General features: G+C 38.3%; 1 long non-coding RNA gene across 1 annotated transcript; it reads left to right on the top strand.

Annotated features, from left to right (window-relative positions):
* Positions 1 to 10,296: 10,296 nt before the first annotated feature.
* Positions 10,297 to 14,804, top strand: LOC148803237 (uncharacterized). The gene is made up of 3 exons (XR_016077147.1): positions 10,297 to 11,083; positions 13,762 to 14,119; positions 14,212 to 14,804. It is a non-coding gene; the product is annotated as an uncharacterized LOC148803237 (long non-coding RNA).
* Positions 14,805 to 18,971: the final 4,167 nt, after the last annotated feature.

The following is an 18,971-nucleotide window of genomic DNA, read 5'->3' as shown; positions in this document are numbered from 1 at the left end:
TTTAAATATTTTGTGGGCTTTAGCTTTTGATTAGCAATTTGATTTGAATATTTGATGGTTTTTTACTTTTGATTTGAATTTTTATGGGTTTTGATTTTTGAAAATATTTGATTTTTTATGGGTTTTATTTGATTTAAATATTTGATGGACTTTAGCTTTTGATTGCCTATTTGATTTGAATATTTGATGGTTTTTGACCTTTGACATGGATTTTTATGGGTTTTGATTTTTGACTTTGATTTGAATATTTGATGAATTTTGGATTTTTATTGGCTATTTGATTTGAATATTTGATGGTTTTTGACCTTTAATGGATTTTGGCTTTTGATTAGCTATTTGATTTGTATATTTGATGGTTTTTTTACCTTCGATTTGGATTTTTGTGGGTTTTGATTTTTAAAATTTGATTTGAATATTTGATGGATTTTAACTCTTGATTAGTTATTTGATTTATGGAGCAACAGTGTTTGGCATTAGTTTTTGCCACACAGAAGTTCAAACACTACATCCTAGGCTAAAAAGTGAAGTTGATTGCAAGAAGTGATCCTATCTGATACTTCATAGACAGACCTCCACTCTTAGGGAGACTTGTGAAGTGGATGATGTAGTTAAATGAGTATAGCATAGAGTACACCCAGCCAAAGGTAATTAAGTGCCAAGAAATTGCAGACCTCCTAGCTGCCTTCCCAACTAATGACAACTTCCCCATCTTTGCAGAGGTACTCAAAGAGCTACCCATCATCGCAGTAGTAGAAGATGAAGAGTGGACCCTGACCTTCGATGGGAGTAGTACAAACACCTCTGCAAGAGCCGGAGTCACACTGACTTCACCTGCCGGAGAAACATGCGTATCATAGTGTATCGGCCGATACACACCGATATAGAGGCATATCGAACCCGTGTATCGCACAGAAAAGTGCAATATAGCGTTCACTAAAAAATATGACTTAAGCGTGATTTGAACCCTGAACCCCTTGCCGCAAAAGATCCAAGAGCACCAAGATCTTAACCATTAAGCCACTTTCAATTTCATGATATTAAATGAAATAAATTATCTTTCATTGAAACCAAATATTACATTTAATCTAAACAAATAGTATAATCAATAACACCAAGTACAAATTATGAAGAATAATATTCAAATTTATTATTTTATAAACCAATAAAATAAATAATTTATCAATTCCACATATATAAATGATTTTTAATTTCAATATATTTATACAAATACAAATATTATTAATAGAATAATTATTTTAATACTTAGAATTATTTATGTAGACTTGATAAATTATAATAATTATTTTATAAATTATTAATTAATATTTCAATTTGCATTAGATAACAATGTATTTATTATTACAAAGATAAAATATTGTTTACAAAATAGTTGAGAATATAATATAAATTGAATATATAAAATCCACTAATCTACATTTAAATAAAAATTAATTTTTTATTTTAAACAATTCATAAAAATAAAAATATTAATAATGAATAATTATTTCAGTAATTAAGATTTATGAATTTTCATATGATATGCATCTTCAAAATTTTATTTACATTTTATATAAACATATTTATTGTTTACAAAAGTGAAAGTATTGTTTATTGAACATTTTCAAATTAATTTTTAGTTGATTTTTTGTTGATGTTAAAATTTAAATAGTAGAATAAAATTAATTGATATAATAATTTAAATATAGTGGTTGCATTTTTTGTGCCTTGGATTTTAATAAAAAAAAAATTGATGCATTATCAATAAAATTGTATAATATCTATACATCCCATTATATCAATAATAATATATTTCTTCAGATATACCATTAAAATACACAATTCTTATCTATTTATACATTATTTACAGTTATTTTGACATTAAACTTGAAATTATTAGTATAATTATTGAATTTATATGCATTTCCTTAGTGTATCCAAGCATTTTTATATTTTTCGTCCGTATCCATGTGTTTCCCAAGCGTATCTATATCCGTATCCAAGTTATCTGTTATGATACCTGATACTGATACTTTAATCCTTGACTGTGAACCATTGACAGAAAGATTGGAACATTGGGTTGAAACAAAAGATGATGTAAAAGAAGATGATTGGAGACATAGTATAATAAAGAAGCTAAGTAACCCAACAGTGGCGATGCAAAATGGCAAAATCTTACTAAGGATCCAACTGGTGAATGGTGTATTATACAACAGAATGGCAGATGGAGTCAAGCAAGATGCCTAGTGCCCGAAATGGCAAAATTCATCTTGAACGAAACTCATAGAACTTACTGTGGAGATGTGACTACAACATTCGGTAGGAGATTATGGAGGTCAAGGTATTATAGGCCAGAGATGAAAACTGATGTGGTCAAAGCTTAGAATGATTGTGAAAAATGCATACCAGAGGCAGACAAGAATGAGTGCCTCATAGTAGGTGATGCAGAATAGATAAACATGTACATAGACTATATTGAAAACAACACCACACCATCCGACCCAGTTATGTTGGAGGAAACTCCTAGAAAAAGCCAAAAGGTTCTATCTACATGATAGAGTGTCGTACAGAAAGTCTTACATAAGGAAACCTCTATGATGCTTAATTGGCAAGGAAATAGAAGAAGCATTGGATGCAGCCCATAGCTCTGAACCAGCCCCACACCAAGGACAAATGTCCTTACATAACCATATCCTCCACGGTGTGATGGTGAACGGATACATCGACCAACCAATGACCTCCACCCTATCATCACACCGTGGCCTTTCCACACTTGAGGGTTAAATTTTATAGGAAAAATACACCCACCTTCCAGGGGATATTTTTTCATTATAGTAGCCACAAACTATTTCAAAAAATGGGCGGAGGCCATACCACTAAGGAGAATCTGTGTAGAGAACATTGCAAACTTTCTAAGGCAGCACATAGTCCATCGATTTGGGGTTTCGATGAGGATTCTGACAGATAACGGGTTACCAATTAAAAACTAGGAAGTCTGGAACCTATTGGGACAATACAGGGCAAGACTAGGGACATCCACAACCTATTATCCACAAGGGAACGGACAAGCAGAGGCAACCAATAAGAGCATGTTGGAGATGCTAAGCAAGATGGTAGCCAAAAAACAAAAGGATTGGGCGAATAAGTTGTCTGAGACACTTTGGGCCAATCGCACAACTATCAGAAATAGTACACAAGAAACCCCTTATTCTTTGGTATATGACCACGAAACAGTTATACTAGTAGAGATACAGACAATGTCCACTAGAGTAACCTACGTAATGAGAAAACACTTCCAGAAAGAATAGATAGACCAATTGCTTAGCAATAAACTAGAATGCATAGAGGAATAAACTAGTAAAGCCCCGAAAATTCAAAGAGGGTGACAAGTTATTAAAAACAACACTCCATGTCGGACAAGGTAAATCAGCTGACAAGTTTGCACCTAACTGGGTTGGACCTTACATCACCCAAGAAGCTCACCCAACAGGATATAATGTACTAAAAGATGTAGCCACAAATGAACAAGATGAAATAGTGAATGGTCATTGGTTGAAGATGTATAATGAGTAATGAAGTAAAATTTGTCAAATTAAAATGTGAATTCTCGTATATAGCATGTTATGTTTCTTTTGTACATATCATCAATCTTGAATAATTTGTTTAATGTTCTCTTTTACAATTGTCTTCATTATCTATGTTACTAACTATTCCCTGGTCCGTCCAAGAAGGCCCTAGCAACCCCAGGTGCGATGACATATTCCCTAGTCTGCCCAGGAAGGCCCTAACAATTCCAGCTGCAATTACACATTCGCTGGTCCGCCTAGGAAGGCCCTGACAACCCTAAGCGCGATGACATATTCCCTGGTTCACCTAGGAAGGCCTTGGCAACCCCAGGCGCAATGACATATTAAGGCCCTGGCAACCCCAGGTACGATGACATATTCCTTGATACGCCCAGGAAGGCCTTGGCAACCCCAGGTGCGATGAGACATTCCCTAGTCCGCCCAAGAAGGCCCTAGCAACCCTAGGCGCAATGACACACTCTCAGGTCCACCAAAGAAGGCCCTAGCAACTCCATGTGCGATGACATATTCCCTGGTCCACCCAAGAAGGCCCTAGTAACCCCAGGCGTGATGACACATTTCCTGGCCACCCAAGAAGGCCCTAGAAACCCCAGGCGTGATGACACATTCCCTGGAAACCCCAGGAGGGACCTAACAACCCCAGGCGTGATGAAACATTACCTAGCAACTCCAGGAAGGCCTTGGCAACCCTAAATTCGAGAACACATCCCCTGGTAACACCAGGAGTAATGACAGACCCCAACACTTAGTTTTCTAAAGCACACTGACTTACCCTGGCAACCCTAGGAAGGACCTAGCAACACCAAGTGCGAAGAAAAATCCTAGCGCTTAGCTTTCCAAAGCGCGATAACTTACCTAGGCAAATCCAAGAAGGCCCTGGCAACAATAGGCATGATGACAAATCCGAAGCATCTAGCTTTCTAAAGCACGGTGACCTACTCTGGCAAACCTAGAAAAGCCCTAGCAACACCAGGCGCGATGATAAAATCCAACATTTGGTCTTCCCAAATATGATAACATGACCTGGCAAACCTAGGATGACCTTGGAAAGCCCAAGGACGATGACACCGGCAATAGAAAAGTCATGGTAACAAGCATCTCAGCACTTAGAGATGGCATATCCTAGCGAAACTAGGAAAATTTTGACAAACCCAGATACATTGGTACACCTTGACAAAGAAAACCCTTGGCAACTACAAGGGTGATGGAATACCGCAAGCACTTAATACTCCGAGTTGCGATGACATAACTAAGTCAAGTTACAATAGTCCAAAAGGACTTCGTATGTGATGGCACACAACATAGTTACATCGGGATTCATACTATATACATAAATTTGGCATTCCTGAAGCGTGATGACAATAGCCTGACTACAACAGGCACATCTATAACTGTGATGAGCAATTTACACAAATCGCCACATCAAAGAAACAAGTGATAGGTGGCAACAAAACAACAATCCGCCATTTGTGCGCAATCAATTGTCATATTTAAACAGGCACTTATACTCTGGGTACAAACGCCTACCCAAAAGAGTGAAATTACTTTGCATCGCACTATTAGTGCACACTCTGTTAATCGCAAAAAGGGCACCTTCCAGACTTGCACAATTTTCTCACTATCAACACCAAGCAAGTGTTCCTGTTTTCATTATTTGATAAGGGGGCACATAGAGACTAACAACCAACCAATGGGAGCCCAAGCTACAACCCACTAATAGTACATTCAGCCTAATGGGCCTACCAGCACTACTTTCAGCCCAATGGGCCTACTAGCACTGCGTTCAACCCAATATTCTGCACAAGGGCAAAACATCGTCGTATATAAGCCAGTAAGGCAGCAATTTTCATGAATCAAAGGCAAAAGAGACAGAAGGCAACACACACAAAATATGGACATCATCTTTTTGTTAAGTAATACATGTCTTTACAAAATACAAGTACAAAACTCTATTCCTTATACCAATCATCCCTCATACGAGTGCTTTCCTCTAAACTTTCCCACTGCGATCGGATCTCTAAAATATCCTTATCCTCCTCCACAAATTGACATATTATTTTCGATTGGCGGGCAGCCTCGTCGAGCAAAGCATTCAATTTCTCCTTAGCCTTTAAGAGGTTCGCCTAGACAACCTTTTGGCACTGGTGGAGTTCATTAGAATCTTGTGTGGTTAGAGGGTTGGACTCCTTATAGCCAGCCTTCTAGAAAACATGCGCCAACAGAACCGCCCTCTCTTCTATCCAATCCATATTAAAGCCCAATGAAGCGAATGATGCACACGTCCTCATCTAGCAAGCAAAAAGAGACCATGAGAGCTCATCTATTGACTGATCCATAATGCAGTTCATCACTGCCGCTATCGTGTTCAGAAATGCTTCCAAAACCACTGGTGGGATGTCACCAGTGAGCAGCCACCCCTTCTGAATAATCAGTGCCATGGTTTTCGCCACAATGCGTGAAACAACATACTTCTCATGCATACGGATTCCCTGAACGGTGACTGGATCAGAGATGTAGTAACCAATAGGCACGAGCTCATATTTCTTGTAATAGTCCTTTAATTCTTGACGCACCAATGCAAGCTCCTCAGATGGTGAAGCCTTGGAGGACTGCAGTCTCATAGCTGCTAAGCCTTGGAGCTCATTTCAACATCCACCGGATTAGGTTCGGACTCAGTTTCTAAGCATATAGGTTGCTCCGTCGAAGCCTTGGAGGACTGCAGTCTCATAGTTGAGACCTCTACCCAGGTTTCAGATGCCTCATGATTAACAGGTGCAGCCTCTTGCTTGCATTGAGATTCAGTTACCATATCTCTGTGAAGTTGCTCAGGCAATATGACAGTAGTCCTCCGCTCATGCTCTTCCCCATAAGGCTGCTCTAGACTTCTGGGGAGACTCTGTTCATGCCCACTTTCACTTACTAGACTTCTAGGGCGCTGCTCTGACATAATAACATCCGGTTGTTGCTCCTGATCGCCCTTGGTCTCTCCCACCAGAGCACTGGGGGGCTGCTTTGCCGCCACTTCAGATACTTTTGCTCTTCATCACATTCACCGGCCAAAGAATCGCTAGCAACACCTTCTTCATCAACACATGTCCTGACACTCGATCCTCCAAGTTAACGGGACATCACTTAGGTGACTTCTACCCCTCGACAAGGGGCTGCAAAGACTTCAAGTCTTCTATTAAGTGCCTAATCACAGTCGCCACTGAGACATCAGCCAGATTTACATTACAAACTCCCTACAACAAAACAAACAATGTATGATTAGAACAAATGAACAACACATACTAAAGGATCAAATCAACAATTGAATTAAGCATACCTCCTTATCCGCAACACCCTCAGAAGGAACTTGTGGGATCCCAACTTCAAGGTGAGCCTCCACAGCTTCTACCCGCTTCAGCACAAATGACTGCAATAGCACAGCCAGTACAAAATAATAGAAGAAACACTAAATCTAAACATAAAGTGAATAAAACACCATACAAACTTACCAATTTAGAACTCTTTGGCTCCTTCCTTCGAGGGCGAAGAGCCATCTTCTTCACCCGTCCACCAGTGACTAGAACCATGACCACAGTAGCAGGAGGAACTGGGACTGTTGATTACACTGACTTCGTATCTGCTCTCTCCCTAACTTCAAAAGAAGGAACCGGGAGATCCTAAACATCACCCTCAGAATGCTCTGGTGAAGCATTACCAGTTGGCCGCTCCTTTTCCTGGGTAACTGGGATGTCAGGCACAGTCACTGATTCGCCAACTGGCCTCGGTACTACTGGCTAGAAAGACCGAAGTACCCTTGTCATCCTGTGCCTCTTTTGGGGAGTAGGACGGCTACTCTCACCTTCTTCTTCAACAACAAGGTGCTTACCCTTATGGTCAACGCCCAACACCCCCTACTCCTCAGCATCACCTTGAACCATCAGAGGAGCACCAGATTGTGAAAGAGCTTCCTCCTCCTACTCCGCCGCATGACCGGATGGCGGGGCCATCACATGATGAGGGCAGGGATCAGCAACCATAAATGCATTCCGCCTAAAAGAGAGAAGATAACTGAAACATACAGACTTACAGACTTCAACCCTCTTGAAACCAGCTAAAGGGAAGCGCGAGACACCAGGAAACGCCATGTCGTTCTGATGAGTCTAGAAGACATCCTCACCTGCTGACTACAAAATTGCGACCCCATGTTGTCATAACCGAACTGACAAAGAAGTCGGTTAGGATGGTAGGTTGCGACTTGTGACTCTCTAGCACGATCAAGATATGCAAGAACCCCGTGCCAGAGAATGAGATGTGCAATGCGAGCGAGAGGATGGTTGGCATCGATGGCATACTGTTTGTCGCCGTCCTCAGGGACATTAGCACCAACACAGAACGGCATGGAGTGACAAATGGGCTGAACATACGACCTCAGAACAAAGCCCTCAAGAGATGACAGCTTCAACTCAACTTCGGCAACTCCAAACTACTTCAACCTCTTGGCACCAATCCACTGTTTCCCATGGAAAACTCCTAGATTCACATCTTCGGTTTGATCCCCCTCTAGAGTTGTGATGGTGACAGTCAAATGAGATAACCGGCGAGGAGTAACACTAAGCTGAAATTGCTCACAAATAAACATAAACAAAAATGAAGAAAAGACATACGAGCAACACTGCTTGCAACTTGGATCCATTATTTGATGAACAGTGTCATCCATCTGGTCAAAGAGGTAACCCAAGAACATTGAGGCTAGCGGCAACTAATGTCCATCGGTTGCAAGAATGGAAAGGGGAACTAGCACTGTCCGAAGGCCATAGTCTGGATTACCGGGAAACAAAAACCGAGATGCAACATACAAAATGAAGGCTGCAAGATAACACTAGTCCTCTCCCTTTCAAGCCATGACGTCGTCTGAGCAATTTCTTTTGAACCAATATGCAACCCATGCTTCTAGCGGCCATTTCCCACGGGCAATAGAATCATCGATCTGAGATTTGAAAACATGGATCTCCTCTATCAACTCCGCTTAAAGATCAGAAAGCTTGCTTGGGATCGACTCCACATATTGCAAATGTTGAGTAGAAACTACTCCCAAAGGAAGAGCTAGTAAAGCAGTGATGTCCTCTACAGTGATGTCAAACTCGTTGAAGGCACCAACAAAGGTATAAGTACAGTAACACCAATGCAATAGAAGAGGCTTCATGTAGCTGACCCCCTCCTTGCGCGGAAGATTCATGAGACAATCCATGAATCGAAGAAGCCTGATATCACAAAGCAACCGGCAGAACATAGGGTTCTCCAATATGTAACGTGCCCAAGAAAAATAGTTGACCGGTGACTTGGAATTATCTGTTCTCGGCTTATGGCAATGAAAAGATACAAACCGCTCTACGCGACCATATAGGCACATCAATTCCTTCCCTTCTACAGCATCAAACTCAACCCCTTGCCACTAGATACTGGCATAGGGGACCAAAAACCCTTGCCACCACTAGCCATCTTCGCAGCCTCACGCTCCAAAAGCATATTTGTAGTGTAACGACTCTAATGAAATTGACGAATGGGCACTCAGACTTCTTTTGAGTACTTCTCCAAACGATCCAATGTCGAATTGCCTCTCGATAGAAAGCACCCTGTCAAAAGACAGGGGGCAAAGTATACCAACACAACCAATCCAAATGAACAAATAATCAATGCCAAATTTCAAAGAAAGTAGAAGATGAACTCAAAATAGCCGCCCTCGCTTGTCTCCCAAATAACACCAAGATATATCAAAACAGAGAAATGATTATCACTAAGCTCACGCTTACCAATAAGCAGGGGGATAATAACCTACCCAAATTAAATAATTCTTTCATTCATTATACCCCGCCATGCATCCTAACCAAGAATAGGAACAACTATTATGCCCAACATAGCGAGCGCACAACCCAAGCTAGGGGACCCATTTACTGTAAACCCTGTGGAATAACAAAAAATAAGATGTCGTAGTACTCACAATTCTCTGTACCCCTCACTCTAGCACAGACCTCCGAAGTGAGCCCCGACAACACAAATGCTTATCGGTAAGCTCTCACTTACCAATAAGCAGGGAGGCTAATTGTAGGTACATGATGATCACCACAACTTTATTAGCACAGAAGGTACTAAACCAATGCCACAAAGATACCCGTGATGAGTTCAGGACTCGACACAAACCCGCAATGAGTTCTGAGCCTACACAATCTTGCGATGAGCTCAAGGCCACCATAGGCCTGCAATAGACCCAAAGCCGTAATACCAAAGACAATCTCAAAGCCATCGCAAACCTACGATGAGCTCGAGTTCATCGCAGGTCAGAGACGAGCAAAGAAACACGTGCTTCACCAACAACACGCATGACAAAACGCCCAGTAGGATTATAAAATACAAGTGAGATTAGTATCGACGTCATCCATGCCATGTTAGTCTAGGAGATTCACAAAAGGAAGTAACATACATGTATTATGAGAATCCTCAGACGAAAGGAAACCTCGTCCTTGGGATATCTCATAAGACACGTGGCGAAACCCTAGTGGTGCTTCCTAACAAATGACACCGAATCAAAGATCACCTTTCCTAATGGGAATAAAACATTTTTAGCTCCTTCCTTTGAGACCTCGGGATCTCTCCCAATAAATAGAGGTCTAACTCATAATGGGAGCATCATTCTATCATTCTATCATTCTATAACTCAGAGCCTTTAGCCTACCCTTTGCCCTTAGCCTTCCTTCGTCCTTCAAGGAGACCCCCATATGTATCCTTACCATACCACTCACACCTCCACTTTATTTCAACCCAAAAAGAAAAAAATAAAATCTTATATTCGGTCATGTGAAGAAGAAGGAAGAAGAAAGAACAAGAAGAAAGAAGAAAGGTATGGTTTGCTAAGAAGAGGTTCACCGTCATTTTTCAGCAATGAGAGAACCCTAGAACCCATAACCAACTGAATCTCTCTTCTCCCTTCTCTCAATCGAAACCCTAGATTTCTATCTTCCTTCTCTCTTGTCTCCCAACCAAAGGCCAAACCTCCATCATCCCCTTCTCCTTTCACTCTGAATCAAACTCTCCCTCAATCTCTCCTTCCTCCACCTTTCTCCAACCCAAACAACCCAAAAAAACCTAGGCAATCGAACCCCCATCCCCCACTATCCTCATTCAGTCCAAAAGAAAAGAAAGAGAAAAAAAGAAAAAAACTTAAAGAAACCTAGATAGTTTCAGCCATGTGAAGAAGGAGAAGGAAGAAGAAAGAAGGGATGAGAAGAGGACCATACTAGCCTCTTTCCTATTCAGCCAAAAAGAAGAGAAGGAAGGAGAAAGGAAAAGATCAGCCCCCAGTCGATCCTATACCAAGAGAGAACACCATTTTCGATCAAAATGCAAAAAAAAAAAAAAAAAAATCAAGATGGATCCCCTATTGTGTTTATTCCATCATTTGGATTGTCAACAATTTAGTTCATTGCATTCCATACTTGATCAAAGGCCACAAAGAGGTGAATTAATTACCCACCTCATTTTAATTTTTTTTACTGCTATTATATTCTCTTTCTTAAATCTTGTTAATGTTCTAGCTTGTTTCCTAACCTTAGCATGTGATTCTCATGGTGTTTGGTGATATTATATGATTTAGGATTTGGTTTTATTGGGGTTAAGTGTAGGAAATATGTTAGAATAACTTGTTGGAGGATTTGAATGAACATTATATGTCTTTACTAGTGTTTTTTTAACCCAATTTAAATCAACTTAATGTTGAAATCTTCTTAATTTCTTGGCTTTCTAACTCGGTTTTGCTTAGGTTAAGTATAACATGTATGCTTGAACCATTTATTTGGGTATTAGAATCATGTTAGGATGACTTTTCTATCCTCTTATTTGGTTAGAATATTTTTCTATTTTTATTCTTATGATAATTTTCCCTTCCCTCAATTCAGTTAGATTGATGTTAATTACAAGACTACTTGTCATCATCTTCTAACTCATTGTCTTGTAGGAGTTTCCATGAATAAAAAAGGCGGAAGAGGAGATCTCATTTTCTCTTTACTTCTATAGAATTCTTCGAGTCTTTGTGGGCTAAACTATTCAAAAGCTTCATCACTCATCTAGTATTAAAATTTTCAGCATACATAGATTGGGGTTTGATATAAGGAATTCGTACTATATGTTGCTTATGGGAGAGGGGTGCCTAACACCTTTCCTCTCTCCCTAAAAGTATCTAGAAAAACTTCGAATTGGGCATATGAATCATGTTTTCTTGAACATGGGAAGCCCATCACTCCCATGTTTACCTCTTAGATGGGCGGTGACTCCTTTACCTTTCAACCATGAAGTGAGCTCCAAATCAATTGGGTGCTCACAAATAATTAATGGAATTTTAATGTAATTTAATAATTATTACTACACTAACATTAATTATTATTGTAATAATATTTATTTATTTATTTATTAAATTCATAAAATTATAGTTTTTTTACAAAAATAAATGGTTGAAAATTCTGAAAATTATTAATTCTCTATAAATTACTAAATAATGGAAATTATTTGTGTAAATTGATTAATAAATTTCTGTAGATGTAATTTTTGGTTTAATAAAAATTCCAATAATAATTATTACTGTAATCATTTTTAGCAATAAAATTCCAATAATAATTATTGTTAAATTTTTGTTTGTAAAATAATACTTTACACTAAAATTCCAATAATAATTATTTGTATAATAAAATTAATGTGAAGAAATTGTACTTACAATAATTATTGTAACTTAATTACTATAATAAAATTCCGATATTAATTAATAATATAATAAAATTATTTTGAAAAAATATGTAATTATTACACTAATAATTATTAGGGAGAATGACCGATCTGCCCAGGGTCAGAATTTATAGTCTCCTCAAAGTACTGTCAAGGTAGGTGCCAGCTCGGATTTGACGTCAATTCACGGGCGGGCATTGGTGCATAGAATGTGGGGTGGTTGACCTTTTAAATGTTTATAACTCTACAGTGGAAATCAGAAATCTACATTAGACAAATCCGTACTTCTCCATAATTATTAATGGAATTGTAGTGTTTTCATTACTGCAATTACAGTAATTTCAAATAACGGGTTTTAGTGTAATAATTATCATTACACTAATAATAATAAATATTCCAATAATTTTATTGTAAGACTATTATTATTATTAAATAAAGGAAATTATTTGAGACCAAATTTGTTTAAGTGAGGTAGATAAATTTTAGTGATTTGATTTAATGAAATAAGTGATAAAATAATATTTAATAAAACTACAAATTGGAAAAGCATTAGAAAACTTCAGAAAGTAGAAAACGAAAAATAGGAAGGACCATTTGAAAAGTTCAGGAAAAAAAGACAAATACATTTACTAATTAATCTATAGATCTTATCCCAAGACCACCCGATTGGAATATTTTATTGCCAATGCATGGATTATATGGATCATCTACATAATGAAGACATAAGATGAATGAAAAACAAAATCAAATTATAGAACTCAGGTCAATTCCATCACAATCCCAAGGGCTCTATCTTGAATGAGACATCCTCAAAAGTTAGCTCCGGGCACATGTGTTGCCCCCAGGCTCTGGCCCCTCTTTCACATCCAACCACCAATGTCTATTTCCAAACTCCTCTCCCTTTCATTCTTTCACTTCTTTGCTACTTAATTACTTTTCTCAAACCATCAAAATGTTATTTATTTTGAAAGTGTTTATGGTCTCTCCGTCAATTTAGCTCCCCATCCCCCCACGTGCTTGCACGTGGAGGGCCTCATAATTTTTCTTTTTGAAAGTTTATCAAACTAAATTATAGCCTCCCACCATAAAATAGAGTTTGAAGAGACCATAGATGGAAAAATGGCATATTTTTTACACTTTGATGGAATCAGTTAAATTATTCACTTAAAAAGGGTAAAAAATATTGAGAAGAAATCAATCATAATACTACTAATTTGCATGGGCAAAAGTGTCCTTCAAAAATCATAATGCAACTAATTGCTTTTATACAAGGTAATTAATTAGACATTTAGACATGCTCTGCAATCTGAATATATGTAAAGAGTAGTCAAACTAGTGAGGGGTAATTTGGCCCTCCAATGATATCATGACGCGTGATATTGTAGAACAGCTGGGTGATACTTTGACATCATGTAAACAGACCACTTTGGATACTTCACAACTGTATCAACAACCTCGACATCACCCCGGTAGGTTGAACTGCAAATAGTTAGGCCGGACTTCAAGTCGGTGTAAGAGACGACCTGCTTCCACTGAATTACCTTGGCCTCAATTAGTGACCTGCCTAACAAATTCTCCAGGATCACAACGCCATGTTAGAAGAACAGGTTATCACTCCACCCGTTTCGGATAGAATTGGATGGACATTACCTGTTTGCACGGAGTCCGTCTCCAGGCGTGAAACCACCTCCAAACTAGATAGATCAGAGATCCCAATCGTATTTCATGAGACTCACAATAGCTTACCTATATAAAGGTCTCACCTCCAATCTCAGAAGGTATGTGTGATTTAGCATCTATAGCTCTCTAACTCTTTCAAAACTTTTCGCTGACTACTCAGTTTGATCTCTTTCTCTTATAACTCGATCAGATGACCTACTCAGTTCGACATCCAAACTATCCACTAGCAAGAAGCACCGCACCGCTTATCATCAAATCCAATGAGAAATAAACGTGGTGTACAAAGGAGAGCAATCTCATTGAATCCTTGCAAGTAGTTACGATCAAATTGAAACATATTACAAAAGGTATCTATTGTTTGAGCCTCTTAGTAGTAATACATTCTGATATTCTGAATATGGTACAAGTGGCAAGCTTTTGGGCTAGAAAGGTAAAAAATGATGATCAGATGAAAATGCTCTTATTGTAATCTACCATGTTTATCATTCATTGGCTCAAAATAACAAAAGAATTTGCTAATTGCTATTTAGGTTCGGTTTGGATTAACTTCAGGCTTCAGGAATTATGCTTTTAAATCCTGAAAGCATAGAACCCTTTATAGGCTTTGTGTTTTGTGTCTACGTATTTAATAGGATGGGTTGAGTTTGTGATGGAGAATTTTGTATTGTATGAATCTAGGGCAAGGCCGGGTACATCCACTCCTGTAATATTTTATCTTCATTTTGGAAATGATTAATAAATAAAAGGAAAGAAAATTGGAAGAGAGAAAAAAAAATTATATAAATTTGCTACTTTTCCCTACCTTTTTTTTTTCAAATCAAACAAAGGCTTAGATAACCACCTCTCCACTTGACAGTAAGGTTAGGATTAAAAAATCCATAATTCCTACCAAACGCTCACAACACTTTTTTTTTTCTCAATTTTGTTTTACACAGCCCAAAGCTGATAGCAAATAGTAGGCATAGGGTAATGGGATTTACTAAATGGGAGTGATCATGTCATATTATCTCATTTATTGGGAAAAAGGCTTGAGTATAGGACATTTAACGTAAGGGTGCAAGTTGGATTGTCGAATTTAAAAAATGGGCCCATTAAAAAATTAATAAATTCCCAACCCGACCCGTCCCAAGTTGCACCCCTGCTTTAACTTGCCAAGTGTCCTTCAAAGGAATAAGAACTACCATCAAATCAATACGGCAAAGGAGGATAAAGACAATAATCAGATAGAAACATGATTCCAATTGTTTGTTCTAAAATATATACATCGGATTCTTAGGTATTATAAATTTTTTCTGATTTTTTCATGTGAGCCCTTGCTTGGATTGGACTCATCTGATGGTGGTGGGTCCGGGTCCCAACACAAGTGGGAGTTGTAAGGGCTGAAACCCACAAGTTATGAATGTAAATACATGTACCCAAGACAATGTGGTAGATTTCGTGGACATTCTTGTGTACTATGCTTAACATTTTTATAGTGATCCAATTATGCTGTGGTCTGGTATTTTTGGGAAGTGTGGGCCTCAATCAAGGATTCCATTTGAATCGATTTCAATTCCGAATTAATTGTTCTAAAATCCCTATCCTTATGCCCAACCCCACCCTTTTCTCTTTTGGTTATCCCGTTTGATTGAGCAATTACTCTTCTTGTTTAACCACCTCAATTGTGTTTGGATTGATGGGGTTTTTGTTTTTGTTTTTTTTTTCTTTTTTGATAAACTGGATTGATGGTAGACGACGGGCAGATATGGGTCAAAAGATCAGAGCTTCATGGGCCCACGTATCAGGCCAAGCCATTGGCCATATGGGTCATTTGGGATTTGGCAAATCAGAAATGTACTTTAGCAGGGCCCATTGGGCCTCACTAACACTTGTTTGTTAAATAGGGTCAGGGCTCTACTAATGTGACAGAGAATCCAATCAATTTTTTCGCTGGAATGCAATAAAAATTGAGTAGTTGAAGTAGATTCAACGTCAAATTAGGGATATTGAAATGACGGATCATTTCGGCGTGGCTTGAAAATAATTGGCCTCCCTTTAGATCGATAGCTTATGATTCTCAAGTGTGTCGGTGAGTTGAGACGAATTTGTATTTCGATTCAGTTGTTTGGTAAGAATACGTTTTTGTACTGAAAATGAATAACAAAAATAGTAAAAATCGTTAAGATTGTCAATGGATGTCGATAATGTCATATTTAATATTTCGGCGTCTAATATAATTAAAATTTGCATCCATTTAATAATCGGATTAGATATAGATTTGAGTGATCCAATTTGTAATCAGATTAGGTGCGGCCCCACCACTTTCATGTATGTGATGATTAAGGATGCAACTTGCTTAGGATTGGATTGAGCATTTCTTAAATTTTGAATGGGTCCAAATCTGACGTTGAGATTAATATAGTCGAAATTCTTAGTTCAGGCAATCCGACCTTAGCGATGATAACTTTTTAGTAGTTGTATAAATCAGTGTTTATAGTGGTAACTAAGAATGCCATCATTTTTCCATCGGGGTGGTGGATCAGTACTTAAACCATTTGGATCAGATGCGTTAATTCGTGCTGTCCATAGCCCGGTCTGGCATGGTATAGGCTTGTTTGGGCTCATGCTATGGGCCATGTTGGGTTACTGTTTTAAGAGGTTCCGGATCAGGCAGGCATGACCCACCTAGGCCCACGTGCTGGTCTGATGTGTCCTATTACAATATGGATGACCCACAAAATATGTCCTGTACCAAATATATCATATACATACTTTGAAGTTTGAACTAGGGATGAGCATAGGGGTGGATTCGAACCCGAATATCTGCCTATTCAAGCTCAGCTCAGTCATAAATTATTAGGCTCGAGCTTGGTTCGAACTAGCGACTTGAGCTCGAGCTTAGTTCGAGTCAAAAGTTCGGAAATTCAAGCTCGAACTCGGTTGCCTTTGATTGTAGGTCTCCCTAGCTGTCGAGGTCTCCCTCAGTTGTTGAGGTTCCAAGCCAAAGTCTCCCTTAGTTGGTGAGGTGTCGAGCCAAGGTCTCCCTATCAACTAAGGTGTCGAGCCGAGGTCTCACTTAGTTGCCGAGGTGTCGAACCGAAGTCTCCCTCATTAGCCAAGGTCTCCTTCAGTAGCCAAGCCGAGGTAACACATTATGTACATATACTCGACTAGGCTCGCGAACCTCATGAGTCGAGTTGTATTAAGCTCGAGCTCGGCTCGATTAGCAAACGAGCCCATATGTTAGGCTTGAATTCGACTCAAAGCTCGGTTTAGACCAAGTCGAGCTGAGCTTTTTCACGAGTTGAGCTCAAACAGCTCATGAACAGCTCAGCCTGTGGCCACCCCTAATGAGCATAGGCCGATTTGGTTCAATTCCATGGCAAAACAAGGTATGTTTTGGGTTTATGGAACTGAAACCTACCCTATAAAGGTCGGTTCTAGGGTCAGTTCTAGCCTTGGTTGTTCCGGGGTTAGTTCCAAGGTCTACCCATGAAACCTGTATTTTCTTATACTCTCTCCTTTCACAAAAAAAGAAAAGCGTGTTCTTTAAAAACTTGATTTTTAATAAATATAATATATAGTTTGAAACTTATATTATCTTTATTGATTAAATTGGATAACTTAATATGTAGATTATCATTATATGGTTAAAAACTTATAAGTTAAATTTAAATTTTGTAAATGTTATCTTTTATACTACTTATTATACACATTCAAATATTAAAATGAAAACAAATAATCAAATCACTTAAATAACAAAATGATTAAGTGAGATTATGAGCTTTACAATCATAAATGCTTGGGTTCAAATCTTTATATTGCTAAAAGTATTTTAGGGTTTATTTCAAGCCAAATTAAATTTCAAGGCACCAACAAGGTCAATTCCACAAAGGCTGAATTATTGGACTAGTTCAAGTAAAGTAAACCCGTAGTCCCTGAAACTGGCCTGGATGGAAGTTGATTCCAAGAATTCGAAATCAAACCTGACCTGTAATAAATTAGTTAGGGTCGATTCAAGACCAATTTCAGATCAATTCCATTCTATTTTGGGTATAACCTATTCATTTACTCACCGCTGATTTAAACCATGGTTTTGGGTCATTGATTGAGGTAATATTTTTTTGTTTTATGGGCAAATGATTCAACAGTGAAAGAGACAAGAAATCCTAATCAGGTGATAAGCCAACTGTTTCAAACTCCCGGTTAAAAAGCTGATATAAACTCATTGTTTACTAAGGCTTTTGGTAATTTAAAAAAAAAAAAAAATCATACTCAAATCTAGAGACATAGGACAGGACAATTGATTGTAATAAGGAATCTTTATAACTGACCACGTGGCAGATGTACAAAGGATAAGGACCCACAATTGTGGTCCTACACAAAAATTTGTATTATTAGACATCTTCAGACAATCTGATCCGTTGTGTATCATTAGAACTTCCAAACAATTTAAAATGAACTTCTGAGTTCTGGCTGGTGTCCAAATGTTCTCTTCAAAGCCAAGATTGGGTTCAATAAATCTTTACGGTAGGACCCATTAGCTGGTTGGTTTTGATCATTTCTAATAGATATAGATGGGACGTCACAGGATTTGCCTCTTCTTTTATTGTTAATTGTTAAGCAAGATTCCAATTTTAGTGGTGTTGTGATGAGTTTTTGTGCATTAAAATCCCATCTGTCTTGAAAGCGATTCTAAATCGGTGATTCAAGTTTCATCTTCTGATTTTGACCCCTCTTGGTGAATTCAAGTTTCATCTCTGAATTTTCATCTTGTTCAATTATGCATCTAGTTCATGTAATAGGGTAGCTCATGGGGTGTTATAAGGCATAATCGAACCATGACTTGGCCCATTTTTCCCAAATTTTTTAGGGTCAATGGTGGCTTCAAAAAAAATTATATTAACGGCCATTTTATAAATGTAGTTATTTTATTATTAATTTAACATGGATTTGCAATTAAATGAGGTT

Source organism: Nelumbo nucifera, chromosome 1 (genome assembly GCF_055504915.1).
Source record: "Nelumbo nucifera cultivar China Antique chromosome 1, China Antique-T2T, whole genome shotgun sequence".
Taxonomy (NCBI): Eukaryota; Viridiplantae; Streptophyta; class Magnoliopsida; order Proteales; family Nelumbonaceae; genus Nelumbo; species Nelumbo nucifera.
The sequence above is the reverse complement of the archived record's forward strand: the minus strand, read 5'-3'. Positions and strand labels throughout refer to the sequence as shown.